Raw genomic sequence first — 15,527 nt, 5'->3', positions numbered from 1 at the left:
AATTTGCACAAGCTGGAGTCACAGCCAACCTAAGAAAATCAAAATTTGGTTGCAGTGAGATAAAATATTTAGGACATATCATTAATTCACAGGGCATACGTCCTGATCCCAGTAAATTAGATGCTATCAGAAACTTTCTTAGCCCTCGAACTAAAAAGCAGTTAAAATCATTCCTTGGGCTATGTTCATTTTTCAGACGTTTTTTGCCACAACCACTTTTGAACAGTAAACATCTGCTAAATCTACTCAGAAAGAATCAAGTTTGGATCTGGTCGGAACAGTGCCAGAATGACTTTAATACAATTAAACATGCTTTAGTGAATGCTAACATATTGAGCCATCCAGATTTCAATTTAGATTTTTGTATGACTTGTGACGCTTCACGTACTGGCTTGGGCTGTTGCTTATTTCAAGTTGTAAAGAATAAAGAAAAGGAACAGATAAGAATTATTGGGTTTGCAAGTCGTACTTTAACTGAATGTGAGCGTACATACTCGACTACTGAGTTAGAAACACTTTCCATAGTATGGGCATTCAAGAAATTCAATTATTATTTATTTGGAAAACATACAGTAATTTACACCGATCACCAGGCCCTGACATTTTTGTTAACTTGTAAACTTGTACATCCTAGACTATCACGATGGGCAGTTACACTTCAGAACTACTCTTTTGAAATTAAGTACATAAGAGGTAAGGACAACACCATTGCGGACACTTTGTCTAGACTTCCACAAGGTATGAATGATACCAACAGTGACTTAGAAAATATAAATGACTACAGGATTCTCTTAATGCAAGACAAGCAGTATCACCAATATTATATTGATATGTGCAGAAACATGGCTGAATTACAAAAATCTGATCCTCACTGGTATAAGATAATAACATTACTGGTAGAAAAACAAAATCATCCTTCGACTAAGTATTACAAGTTACACAATGATGTGTTATTTTATCGACGACATCCAAATGCTACTAACTGGTGTGTATGCATTCCCGAAGAGTCTGAACGTAATTTAATTTGGCACACACACTTAGTTTGGGGTCATTATGGGACGAAAAAGTGTTTGGCAAAGCTCAGCACATACTGTTATTTTAGCAATATGAGAAGAAAAATTTACAGGGAACTGAAAACATGTGTCATATGTCAAAAATCAAAACCTCAGAATTTATCCACAAAAACAGATTTACATTCTATTTTACCCAGTAAACCCCTGGAAATTCTGTGTACTGACATCAGTGGACCGCATCCAGCAAGCTCTGGAGGCGTCAAATATATCTTAGCTTTTTACGATGTATTTTCTAAACATGTAAAACTTTATGCTTTAAAATCCGCCACTGCAAGTGCTATAATACGAAGATTCTCAAGTGATTACCTGACGCACGTGGGAAAACCTAAAGCAATTCTGTCAGATAATGCAGCATACTACTCTGGGTACAAATGGAGAAATTTCTTGAAGGACAATAACATTAAAAGTATATTTATTTCGAGGTTTAGTCCACAATGTAACGCGACTGAGAGACTTTTCCGAGAATTAAATCGATTCATGAGGACCTATATTTCATCAAAACATACTAATTGGGTGTCCTACCTAAGTCTTTTCGAAGACGTACACAATAACTTAAATATTTACGATACAAATTACACACCTAACGAGATCATGTTCAATTGCAAACAGAACGATCAGTGGATAGAACCATTACCTAAGTTGTCAGACAAGGAAATCACACCTGAACAGAAAATAAAAGAAGTATTAACTACATTGACACATCACGCACAAATACGAAACAAACATCACAGAAACATAATAAAAAGAAAACAAAAATTCGAGGTAGGAATGCTTGTACTACTTCGTACTCATCATAAATCTGTTGCACTCAAACGACGCAACGCTAAGTGGCGTCTGCTATATGAAGGACCTTATATAATTGTTAACATACCGCACCCTGGTGCGTATCTGTTACAACATCGTAGAACTAACAAAATTATTGGGCTATACGCACACCGAGATCTTAGAGCATTTCATACTGAATAATGTTAAAGTCATACCCATCAAAACATTGCTAAGCAACTCGTTACAACACAGATAATAAGTAGTATAGAAATTTTCATTTCAGCGTTCCAGAGTCGCAGTTGAAGACAGAAGAACTTTTCTTTCAACGCCGCGGCTCCACCGAGAAGACTGAATATTAAAGTAAAATTTATGATTACGTAGCAGTGAATGATATATTAATTTTTCACGGAACATTTGTGACTGTAGGTACCACTGACTTGGTATGACACCTGACGAACTGACAGACGTCATCTGTGAAGCGATCTTTTACTTTGAGAAATAGATTAGACGCACATCTCTCAACACGAAAAGCATCTACCAGTAGTCAAGGCCACACAGACACTCTACACACACGCACAAAACGCGAGGAATCGAACATTTTCTCTCTCTTACTATTTTGAATATTTATTGAGTAGTGAAAACGCCTGGTCTTGCCTACTGATGTAATGAATGTTGTGTCTAACCTATCTTAATTTCAGGTGACATCACAAAACCGATAAAGAGGACGTAAATATCTGCAATTCATGTAATCAAATGTGACACAATGTAATAACCTATAGCGATGTAATGATGATGTAAACATGTTTATGTGCAACTGTATTATGTTTATACTAAGAAAATATGTGACGTGTGTATGTATAATTACTTTTTTTTTTAACTGATGTATCATGTAAAAATTTGAACAAAACGAATGCCAAAAAGACATTGCATAGTGAACCTCTGTTCACGGATATTAACGAACATTACTAACTCTGCAACTACGCAGAAACCTATGTGAAGGAAACGGTTAATGCCATTCATTATGCATCGTACCTATGTAAACGCGATGAACGATTTCCTTGATTAATAACTACGAACATTTAGGTGAGCTATATTCAGCAAAAAACTGAAAATGTGAAGTGCATAATTCGTGCATCGTCTAGTGACATTACTACAGTACCTAACTTCAAGATGTTAACTGGATTAAATGGACACAAAGTGCCTGTCCAGAAAACAACACGACGGGTGGAAGAATTTTGGTTGGAACTTCAGGGAATGAAATGTTCTCGAAATGTGACGGACACTCTTACTTGGACTGTCCTAGGATCGACGCCAGCTATGTGCCGTCCGAGGTTCTACAACCAAGCTTCCACGGAATGTAAAAAACGAACTGCACGTGGACCAATTACTCGGCGGGTCACGTCTGATCTGTAATAAGCAATGCTTTTACTCACAACGAACTGCATCACAACGACTAGAATGAAAATAGGAAATGGACACGCTTATGTATTAATCACGTTGTTATACAACGATGTTACTGTGATCAAAAAACTTTACCACGACGATACTAACCTGTAAAAAATTATTGTGCAGCAGATGAATATGAACTGTGATAACGACACGATGTGTATAGGTCAACGCACCTGAAACATACGGACATTTTTCTTTGAAGTATTTCAAAACAATACTATGTAACTAAGAACATTCAACAATCTAAGTTGTATTGTGTTATAACGAATATTGTAAATTTAAAACTAAGTTACCTGTCATAGAATGTAGTCTTCATATGTAATCTTGGTTGAATATTTTCTTGGTGCAACGACTGAGAGACGCGCGCACACGAACAATATGAACTGCAATACTGTGCCGCGTGATCTAACTGTACGATATAACGGCAGTGCCGGAGTCACACAGACGCTTCTGCGCATGCGCGCACTCTATCTGCCAACATAAGAACTTTTACGGCGCACCCGCGTCATTCAAATTTTGTATATAATATGTATAATGTGGGTCATGTAAATAGTTGTAGATAACTTAGATTTTCTTGTGCCTTTAGGTGAATTGCTCGCCTGCAGGTGTGTCCTTTCGCCTCGCAATTCAGGGGGCAATATAAAGGCACATCTGCATGCCGAGCGTGAGTTTCCTCGGAAACGCGAAATATTAATTAAATAAATAATCAGTGACAAATAAATAAAGCCTATGGCACACAACTGCAGTGCTGTGTCGCTGATAAAACAAAAGCACAATTACGTTACTCATATGTTTGATTAAGAAAGGAGAGCTCTGGTTGAAGTGGTGCGAGAAGCACGTATTTTATTTTATTGTCTGGCACACCGCCATATTTCATGTTATAGAAAATTACTGCGAGTTGCAACCACACTAGGCACTCGATTCTGTAAAGAATTTATATTTATAAAAGTAAGTAGGATTATGAACTGTAGGCTTATTCATTGAATATATCTGATTTAACTAACAGTGTAACTTTTTTATGTTCAGTAGACAATCACCTCTGTACGACGTTTTGGCATGGCTGGCAAATTATTGTAATATTGAGATTTAGATTATGAGTCCGCACCTACCGCAGCAGTCTTTGGAAACGATTTAACTACGAAGTCCGATTATTTCAATTTTATTTCACGGTCAACTACGAGTAACATTGCCTTTACGAAAAAGCCATTGTCAAGCGTCTGATACCGAATAATTATCCAGATAAGCAAATATCAATTACAATTACAATCACCATCATACAGAATAATTAACATTAAAATAATTAATATTTTATTTGATTTTATTTTATTTATTTTATAACCTGTATTGATGTGTCTATACAGTGTCTGCTACAATTAGTGCTGCTATGCATTAGTTCAGTGATGTCTAAATTTATGTAAAAACATTCCACTGTATGGTTGTCCTCGACTACATTCCGGGCGCTCGTACGCAATACAACATATGCTACAATATATTTTGAATAAGGAAGGAAGTGCTTGGCATTCGTCTCTGTCGTATTTAATCAATCTTCTGTTTGTTTTCTTTTTGATGTTTTTACAGCTACTCGGCGAACATGCGAGTACAAGGCGGAAATGAGAAACACGCACAGTTTCCGCCTAATTGTATGTGGAAAGCAAACACACGTAGGTTAGCCGGCGGCCCTTAGCCATTAGCCAACATCTGCTCACTTCTCCGAATCTGTTTGAATTCATTCCCTTTGTTCTATGTCTTAGCTGTGAATACTGTACACACACGCATGACCACGAGAATAGGCACGCATGTGTGCGTTTCGCTAAAGGCCCCTACAGACAACGAGAGAGGAAACAATAACTGAAACTTCCTGCCGGATTAAGTGAGCACGGATACTCCCATAACAGCCGTGTTAAATTTAAGGAACGTTTTCTCTCGCACTACGTGCACGACAATGGTATTTTTTTGCGTAGTAAAAGGGTTTCAATACGTTTGTAACCATTCTTGCGGTAAGAAATTTTTATAGCTGTAACATTTAAAACTCATTCAACAGCTGCTGTTCGTAATGATGTATTTATGTGAGATCTTATGAGAAGACTACGATAAAACAAAAACTGAAAATTTCGGGTCTAATCTCTCACTAGCGATACACTCCGGCTTCGCACGGATAGCACTAAATGTCTACGGCCGGGTGACTTGTCTGGTGTAGCGGTTTTCTGTTTACCGCCCAAAGCCTAGAGTTATGATAAAAATCGAGGGAACAGCATTGCGTACCTGAGTATTAACTCAACATTCTGGTATAGCTTGAACAATTTAGACTGCGCACGATAAGAAAGTTTAAAACAGGCACAATGTAGTAGACCAACATCATCACAGTTCATCCAGTTTTCACGAAATATGTACTAATTATATACAGAAGCCTTCCTCCAGAATCAGTCTATCTACACTGCGCAAAAGAATGAAAGTGTGACTTTTTTTAAACCCTGTCATTCCACTGCTCCCCCCCCCCCCCCCCCCCCACACACACACCAAATTGCGATGCAAAAGTATGAAATTGGCTCAAAGTCTCAGAAGACCCACATCTGTAATGGTGCAAAGTCGTGAACACCCTTTGACGTCACGCTACTGCTCGGCAACTCTTCAGACAGCGAGGTGTCTACACACGCGAAGTAAAGGCCAGAGTTCAGGAGTTCGTTTAAGGTACGAGGTGTGTCAGTGACGTCACACTGGCACCAAATTTCGCCACAGTTCTGCCCAGTGTCACCGTTGAGGTGTGGCACGATGAGAAGGTCGGCACACCCTCCGCATTATCTACAAATCATCCCTTTTCTTGAAGCGTCTGCCATGTAGGTCAGAATCGCGATGTACAGCGATGAAATCACTCACTTTCTGAAACTTCCTGGCAGATTAAAACTGTGTGCTCGACCGAGACTCGAACTCGGGACCTTTGCCTTTCGCGGGCAAGTACTCTACCATCTGAGCTACCGAAGCACGACTCACGCCCGGTACTCACAGCTTTACTTCTGCCAGTATCTCGTCTCCTACCTTCCAAACTTTACAGAAGCTCTCCTGCGAACGATGCAGAACAAGCACTCCTGAAAGAAAGGATACTGCTTAGACATGGCTTAGCCACAGCCTAGGGGATGTTTCCAGGATGAGATTTTCACCATGCAGCGGAGTGTGCGCTGATATGAAACTTCCTGGCAGATTAAAACTGTGCCAGGAAGTTTCATATCAGCGCACACTCGGCTGCAGAGTGAAAATCTCATTCTGGAAACACTCACTTGTTGTTTGGGTCACTGAAGGAAACGTTTCAGACAACACCGCTCATAATCGACACGAAAAGGCCTCAGGAGATGGTACACAACGCCGTCAATGAAACTAGCCTTTCCCGTATCTACACATGTTCCACTGTTGAAGAATGACACCGTATAGGTACAATGCCACTGGACATTACGTGACCATTTTGGAGTGTAGTGCGACCGCAATTTTTGCTCTGGCATACAGGGTGGACCCACTAGAGACAGTTCAAAACTACTGAACGTGTAGCTATCGATAGTTCACTTTGTGAAAACCCACCTGTGTGTGAGTGAAGACAACCGTACCAAAACTAATCCTGATGCAGACACACCCTTAAGACCCAGTGCTGAAATTACTGTACGCAACGGAATGATAAATGCTATAAAGATCGCAGACCTTGCAATAAATCTTAAGGTGGGGGACAGGTATTATATCATTGAAAAATATTAAATATGATCAGGGAGGGTCTATCTGCTCGAATCAAAGAAAATTTAAGGAACTGTTTATAACAAAAAGACACGAGAACGAACAAGCATATAAATAAGTAATGAAGTCATAATTAAAAGAATAGCATATCATCTGGCAAAGCTACTTGAGGGTCGAAATTAGCTCGTGATTATATACCTGAGTTTGTGAAATTTAACTCCACCTCCCTAAACATCAATTACAGTGATTGTTTGTCTGACCAGAGAAGCCAAGAAGCCCATGCAACTGAAAACGCGCTGACGAACGTGAGAAAGAGAATCCGAACACGACTCTATATATCCAGTTCGCGATGGCCCCAAAGGCCAAAGGTGTAAGTTATGCTCACCATTATCGTCGATTCGATACGATCAATGAATGGCTCCATTACTGGCTGCCATCTAGCACGTCGCCAGCACGGCTCTGATGAGGACATCTACATTGGATCCCACTCTGTTGAGAGCGTAGCCTGCCAGAACCGAGTACAGAGACGAAGTGCCAAATTTCAAATCAGCAAAGAACTAACTGGTCACTTATTTTCGCCAAGAATCACAGCAACCAATCCTCTTAAAGCTTTACCGGATAAGCAAAGAAGGAATTGTTCCATTGTTAAAAAAAAAATCTCCTGCCAAAAGAGGCGAAATATTAGATCTAGATTTCCTCCACACTTTTTCCAAAAGCTTCACACAATATATTACGTCCTTCTAACATCACATCAATTTCACAAATCAGTGCCCTCTCAAGCAGTTGCAACCCTCTCATCACAGGCTGTAGGAAAATCAAAACAAACTGCACTCTCCTGCGAGCTTCTGTAAAGTTTGGAAGGTAGGAGACGAGATACTGGCAGAAGTAAAGCTGTGGGTACCGGGCGTGAGTCGTGCTTGGGTAGCTCAGTTGGTAGAGCACTTGCCCGCGAAAGGCAAAGGTCCCGAGTTCGAGTCTCGGTCGGGCACACAGTTTTAATCTGCCAGGAAGTTTCATATCAGCGCACACTCCGCTGCAGAGTGAAAATCTCATTCTGGGGGACAATCAACAGCTTTTTCGACTTAGATTTAATTTTAATATATTTTACCATCTCAGATTTTAAATTGTTTGGCTGTCCTTCACAATATGTACAACCTTTATAGCTGTTGTTGCCTGACCTATAATGTTGTTTGCGCTGTCCATCTTGCCTTCGTCCTTTTTCTTCTGCAGTTCTGTATGGATAAAGCATGACATATTTCAAATTCCATCGAAGAAAACTTTATACCGTTTTTTATTACAGAGTTTGTATTGAAAAGAGGATATGAAATCAGTGCATAGAATCACTGTAACTATATTATTCCTTATCAAAATTTATATTATCAAACCCTAATTAAACTCGTGTACGGTAGAATTATTTGTCAAATATGAACGAAAAGAGACGAACCGAAAGGCTTGCCAAGTTGGAAGTATTCCTTACAGTGTACGCAGAAATTTTCAAGAAACTGTGTTTTTAAGTTCAACAACAGTTTGATGATACTCCATATCCTAGAAAGGATTTTGTGTCATAGGCAGCTCTTTATCTATGTTTCCTTGTCCGCAGTGCGAGGTCTAGATGTTGCTGGCACGCTAGTTTAACTTATTCGGTCAGTGGCCGGTCAAACTCTGTAATAAGGCACTGTGTAAAGTTTTCTTCGATGGAATTTGAAATACGTCATACTTTATCCATACAGAACTGCGGAAGAAAAAGGACGAAGAAAAGATGGACAGTGCGAATAACATTATAGGCCGGGCAACAACAGCTTGTACATAATGCGAAGGACAACCAAACAATTTAAAATTGGAGATGGTAAAATATTAAACATTAAAAGTGAGTCAAAGTCCAAATAGCTGTTTATTGTATTTGCACTGTATGGCTACCGGTTTCGTTTTGCTGCAGGAATATCTTCAAGTCTGTTGTGTATGTCGCATCATTTGTAATGAGTATTCCTACGTTTCTAGAAATACAAGTTAAGCAAATCTTCTGTTTGCCATGTTACTTGTTCATTCCTTCTCCCGTCCAGCTTTCCTGCAACGACAAAGACATACACAACGTCCGGCGACGAATTATCAACCCTACGTGTGGCAGTTTTCGAATTGATTTCTTCCTGTTACGTTGTCTATTTGATTGGTTTTTGCTTTCTTTGGTTGCTTCTTCTGTTGCTTTGTCCCTGTGTTTTCCTTCTTGTGACCTTTATATTCTAGGTTTCATGGTTGCTGATTTTGCTCTCCTTTTACTTTCTCTGTAATATTTTTCCTTTTCGCTATTTGTCTTAGTGCATTGCTTAATTCGTAGTGGCTAGTGCATCGCAATCACCTGCGCCGCCTGCAGTTGACCCGATTCACCTTATTCAGTTTCAGCGTCAACAAATTGCGCAACTGCTTTAAGTGATGAATCGCATAATGATGGCGCAGATGACATCACACAAGACAGCGGATGCAGTGGCAGCTCAACCGCCTGTACCGCTTGCTTATGCGTCGCCATTTCGTGAGTTTGACGAGGCGAAGGAAGACTGGACTGAGTAGCTCTCACAGTTCAATATCGCAGTGCATCGCATACAAGAGGTACCGACAAATATTCTTATTTCTTAGACTCGTTGGGAGTGACTGTTTACCGCCTGTGCGCAAAACGTTTTGCCATTTCCCAACCTTATCCATGTCCCATACGAGGACCTATTGTGTGTCAGTATTATGAGGACAGGGTACAAGTAGCGGCTGCCCGTCACAAATTCTTAGGTTGTGTAACTAGCAAGGGAACCTCCCCATCGCACCCCCCTCAGATTTAGTTATAAGTTGGCACAGTGGATAGGCCTTAAAAAACTGAACACAGATCAATCGAGAAAACAGGAAGAAGTTGTGTGGAACTATGAAAAAAATAAGCAAAATATACAAACTGAGTAGTCCACGGGTAAGATATGCAACATTAATGAGAATATAAGCATAGGAATGTTGTGGTCCCGTGGTTAGAGTGAGCAGCTGCGGAACAAGAAGTCCTTGGTTCAAGTCTTTCTTCGAGTGAAAATTTTACTTTCTTTATTTTCGCATGTTTATGATCTGTCCGTTCGTTCATTGACGTCTCTTTTCACTGTAATAAGTTTAGTGTATGTGTTTTGCGATCGCACCGCAAAACTGCGCGATTAATAGACGAAAGGACGTGCCTCTCCAATGGGAACCGAAAACATTTGATCGCAAGGTCATAGGTCAACCGATTCCTCCACAGGAAAACACGTTTGATATATTCTATACGACACTAGTGACGGCATGTGCGTTACATGACAGGAATATGTTGTCGACCCACGTAACTTGTACACTTGGCGAATGGGTAAAAAGATTCTTCTACCTTGCCTGATTGAGGTTTTCTTATGAATGTGATAATCACTCACAAAAAAGTGATGAAAGCATAATAGTTTGTCACATAAACTGCAACAAATGAATGCAACAGTTTCACAGTCGCACAGTTTTCCCTGTGCTCTGTCAAAACATATGTTTTTAACTTTTTTTCCGTGTGTAGACCGTCAAATCCTGCATATGTCCAAGCACATCTGAACATGTCCTGGAATTTTGAAGAGCGCAGTTGATTATGTGTGAGTGCCTGAACTTTGATAATTGTGTGAAAATAAAAAATTAAACTTTTCACTCGAGGGAAGACTTGAACCAAGGACCTCTCGTACCGCAGCTGCGCACGCTAAACACTTTTTTTTTTTTTTTTTTTTGTAATCTCATTTTGTTGGGTTTCGTTCGTTGCATCTGCTCGGGGCGGACGTCGTAAGACATCCGTTTGAGTTCGTTGTTGATCGATTAACTCAGTTTTTTTATTACAGAGGGCAGCTGACCCTCTGACCGAACACGCTGAGCTACCGTGCCGGCTAACACTAGACCACGGCGCTCCTCAGCTCTCAGTCTCCTTGATGTTGCTTATCTTCTGCATGGACTACTCAATTTGTATATTTTGCTTATTTTTTTCATAGTGCCACACAACTTCTTCCTGTTTTCTCGATTGATCTGTGTTCAGTTTTTCAAGGCCTATCCACTGCGCCAACTTATAACTAAATCTGAGGGGGGTGCGACGGGGAGGTTCCCTTGTAAGAAGCACAGATATACCAGCAAAGGGTGACTGAATTGCAAGGCCTTACTGGACGGTGTAGATTCAAAATGTGTGTGGGGAATATTACAGTGCTGCAGTACTTCGTGATGTAGCTGAATCCCGAATTTGGTAATAGGTTCTTAAATATCCAGTCCCTTTCTTGCAGCCGGTCCTGCAGGATTCCTGCGAAAGTGCAGCAGACAGTTTATAGGCAACGCCAGTTTGGTCTGTAGCTACAGACCTCGCTGCACGCTCACAAACAACTGCCCGGCAGGCCACAACTACAGCGCTCACGTCAACACGTGTCGCATTTGGCACAAAGTGAGAAGTCATGCCCTCGCTGTAATACGGAACATTCTCGCCGATCTTGCCCGTCGCGTGATGCGACTTGTTTGTAGCAGAAGCGGTCATGTACAGTCTGTGTGTTTCCAGTAGCGTGAGGCACCCTCTTGCGCTACTCTTTCAAGCGAATGTAACTCGAAGGGTGTATTGTGTTTTCAAAGCCACACAGTGTCGTTAGTGTAAAACAACAGTATAATAGCTGGTCAGGAAAGGCCCCATTCTCATCTGCGGTGCTACATAGAGACAAAAAACTTTTTGTGTCTCTTACTGTTGCTGGACAATCAGTCCGTTTGTAATTTAACACTGGCGCTCATTGACTTGGTTCAACCGTAGAATTTACGAATTGCTTAACAAAACTAAGTGGTGTACATCGACCCATATGCTAACAGCGTAGAATAGCCAGACATTCCTGTCTTACACACTTGCAGCCTGCCTACGACTTTCCGAAATTTGACAAAGACAGTGGCATTCACAGTGCATTCCTCCCGACACAGTGCTAATATTTTTTGTCTTGATTCTTTTGTTTTGTTTCGCTTAAGCATTCAGGACAATGTGCTTCCTGTTTCTTTCTTTGAGTTTCGGGACAATCTTGTTAAGTTATGTGCTGAGTCTCAGGATTTGTTTTGTGCAGTTTCAGGCAAAGCCAGTAATTTTGTTGCCCATATCACAATGAAGGATAATGCGCTGTCACGTTTTGTTAAAGCTCGTCCTGTCCCTCAGACTATTCCAGAAAAGGCGGCCCAGGAATTTACTGATTTGCAAGAAAGTGGTGTCTTATCATCTATTACTGCCAGTCAGTCGGCGGTCCCTCCTTTTAGAATAAAAGACCTGTCCTGCAGACTCCGATTGTGCGTCAATTTTAAGAAAATTGAGAACTCTGAAACAGTTATTGATAGTTATCACTTGCTGTGCTCGGAAGAATTTATGTATAAACTGGGTGCTGGTCGTTATTTTTCCAAAATTGATTTGAGCGAAAGCTAGCCGCTGTGGCCGAGTGGTTCTAGGCGCTTTAGTCCGGAACCGCGCTCGAGGTGTCCAGAGCCAGTGCCGTTACAGCCCTCGACATTACAAGAAAGCGTTGGAAGGACTACCACATTGAGTAAACTACTAAACCAAAAGAATGAGCACTTTATAATAGGAGCAGTTCCCACACTAATTTAAAATACCTTGGCCAATTTTAAAAACATGTTACTCTGTTGAAACAGGGAGTTTTAAACCGACATAGAATAACTGGCTGCTTAAGCCCGTAGAATGAGAAATATGACAGTTATTAGATCAGAATTACGTAAGTTAGCGAGTTGCGACCTACACTGACCGCCTAGACCTTTACAACGGGAAAAACAGCAGTTGCGTTAAACAGTTAATGGATTACAGACTCAGCGAGCGGCGACCTCCTCGGCGTGGTGTGTAGAAGGACAGCTGCAAGAGTCAAATGGGAGTCAATGGGAGAATGGAAAAATAATCGCAGAAGTACTGGACTAAGAAACCTAAACAGACAAAAATTTGCAACTCAACTCGGCTCCTCTCCGATTAACAAATGTACCGGGCAGGAGACAGGCTAGACAGTGAGTCTCTCATAGGGTCGGAACATTTAATCTCACTTGCAAAAGCTCGATCTCCGGCTTCCGGACACAAGGGGTTTTCTCCGAACCAAAAATTCACACTAGGCGATTGACACATGAGTGAGCTAAGAAAGGGCCTGACGCCAGAAAGGCATTATACATACACAAGCTTCCCAATGCCCAACGCCAGTGTGGTGGAAATTCGAGCCACATTCCCCGCCCCTCCCTCCCCCCCCCACCAACACCGCCCCCACCCACTCCTGACACCTAGAGAGAGGGTGTCGCCGCCCAAGCACCATCGGTCTCAGCTCACTAGTCCACGGGGTAACGCCTCGCTTCTCCGATGGACACACTACCACTACGATCCACTCCACGAACTCTATAATGCGGCGGTGAGCTCATGCGGACGAGTCGGGCAGTTTGTAAAAAGAAAAGGGAGCCGACACGTCTCACATACATTTCCGGACACGGGTACCTTATTACAGCTTCATCTAACAAGTCCCCTCTACCACCCCCAGAAGCTAGTAGTAACAGTTGTGCAACAGTCTTTATATTGTGAGAAAATGAAACGCCTGCAGCCGTCCTTATGATTTTCTTTATTTTGTAGCTGACAGTTTCGGCGCTTCATTGCGCGATCTTCAGGCCGTAGCTGATGCTGAAGGGATTGACACGATCCCTGAAACTGGTTACTATCAAATAAATAAAATCATAAGGACGGCTTTGGCGTTTCGTTTTCTCACGATAGTAAACGGCCATGGTCCCCAAGACCTGCTGTCAATAGGATGGTCATAGAAAAACCGCTATATTCTTCGTAAATTTCGCTGTTATATGTAAGTACTAAAACACTGGCAGTATTACTGAAGGACCGTGACGATTGTGTTGCCAACCACCTGTATCCAAAATATATTCGATGGATAAAATACCAGGAGAATGTAAAGAGCAAGGAAACAGCGAAGTCAATCATATTTCGAAGGGAACTAACACATTTCTCACCGTATATGAGCTGTTTGAGACAGCTCTTTAGCCGAAGCGTTTCTAATCTCATTCGTATTTGTAAAACGACGATCCTTTAAGGTCTATTTAGGGAACTGAAAATGTCACATGGGGCCGTATCTAGGTATTGTGGAAGCTCGAACATCGTTGCAACATCTGTTTGGCAGAAAATTCATGAACAAGCAACGAGGTGTGAGCAGGTGCACAATCATAGTGCAAAATCCAGGAAACGTTTCGTCACAAATCCGAGTGTCTTCTTTGGTTTGCTTCACTCAAGTGGCGTTGACCTTTTAATTTTTTCTACCGTGTGGCAAGAGCTCATAGTGCTTTGTGCCTTTAAAATTGATGAACTGAATGCGTGTAAGCTTCTTATTTTACCGCTTTTCCCGCTCTTGGTGAATAAGAAAGCTTCCAAGGAGACGACTGACCCTTGGTTTCGACGTAATACACGTAAAGCAATGTTTCATCATCTGTTACGAAACGTTTCAGCAGTTCACCGTGGTTGTTGACGTTATCCAGCAACTCCTGATCCGCTTGCATTTGCCGGTGGTTCGTCTAGAAATTCAACGATTTTGGAACAAATTTTGGTGTAAAATATTTCAAATCAAAAACATCCGAAATCATTTCATGACATGAGTAAAAACTGACAAGCGAACATCATCAGCGACTGTTCTGAGCGTGATTAGTCGATCGTTAGTAATTATTTCGTTCTCTTTTCAAAGATTTCATTGGTTCATGCTGTGCTGATGTGATCAAAACACTCACGATCTGCGACGTCTTCACATCCTTCTCCGACAGGCTCATGACATTCATAAACCTTCGTTTTACTCATACCACATTGTCCAAAAGCAGTAGTTAACATTCTGCAACATCGCTGCACTTTATTCCGTTTTTATAACACAATTTAATGCAAATTCTGTGTTCCATTTCTATACAACATAAATTTTACTGAAATTATCGAAACACAAGTAAGCGTCTCGACAGCGGACAACAGACGAAGTATCCGATATTGTTGTTTTCGTGGACATCAGTCCGAAGGCTGGTTTGATTCAGCTCTCCATGGTACACTGTCCTGTGCAGGACCCTTCATCCCCGACTAACTATTGCAACCTATATCCATTTGCACGTTGCTCTCCCTCTACAATTTTTACTCGACACATTTCCATCCATCTCTGAACTGACGATGCCCCAATATCTCAGAACGTGTCCCATCGACTGATCCCTTCTTTTAGTCAAGTTACGTCGCTTTTTTCCCCACAGTTCTACTCAGTACCTCATGATTAGTTATGCGGTCTGTCCATCTAACCTTCAGCATTCTTCTGTAACACCACATTTCAACGCTGGCCGCAATGGCCGAGCGGTTCTAGGCGCTTCAGTCTGGAACGGCGCGATCGCTACGGTCGCAGGTTCGAATCCTGCCTCGGGGATGGATGTGTGTGATGTCCTTAGGTTTGATAGGTTTAAGTAGTTCTAAGTTCTAGGGGACTGATGACCTCAGATGTTAAGTCT

The 15,527-nt window shown here is 41.3% G+C and overlaps 1 long non-coding RNA gene across 1 annotated transcript; it reads right to left on the bottom strand.

Annotated features, from left to right (window-relative positions):
* Nucleotides 1-3,128: 3,128 nt before the first annotated feature.
* Nucleotides 3,129-3,681, bottom strand: LOC126161546 (uncharacterized). The gene is made up of 3 exons (XR_007534931.1): nt 3,581-3,681; nt 3,390-3,460; nt 3,129-3,245 (listed from the first exon to the last, which is right to left on the bottom strand). It is a non-coding gene; the product is annotated as an uncharacterized LOC126161546 (long non-coding RNA).
* Nucleotides 3,682-15,527: the final 11,846 nt, after the last annotated feature.

The sequence above is a fragment of the Schistocerca cancellata genome, chromosome 1, assembly GCF_023864275.1.
Source record: "Schistocerca cancellata isolate TAMUIC-IGC-003103 chromosome 1, iqSchCanc2.1, whole genome shotgun sequence".
Lineage (NCBI taxonomy): Eukaryota > Metazoa > Arthropoda > Insecta > Orthoptera > Acrididae > Schistocerca > Schistocerca cancellata.
Note: the sequence above shows the minus strand (reverse complement) of the source record. Positions and strands in the feature narration are given on the sequence as shown.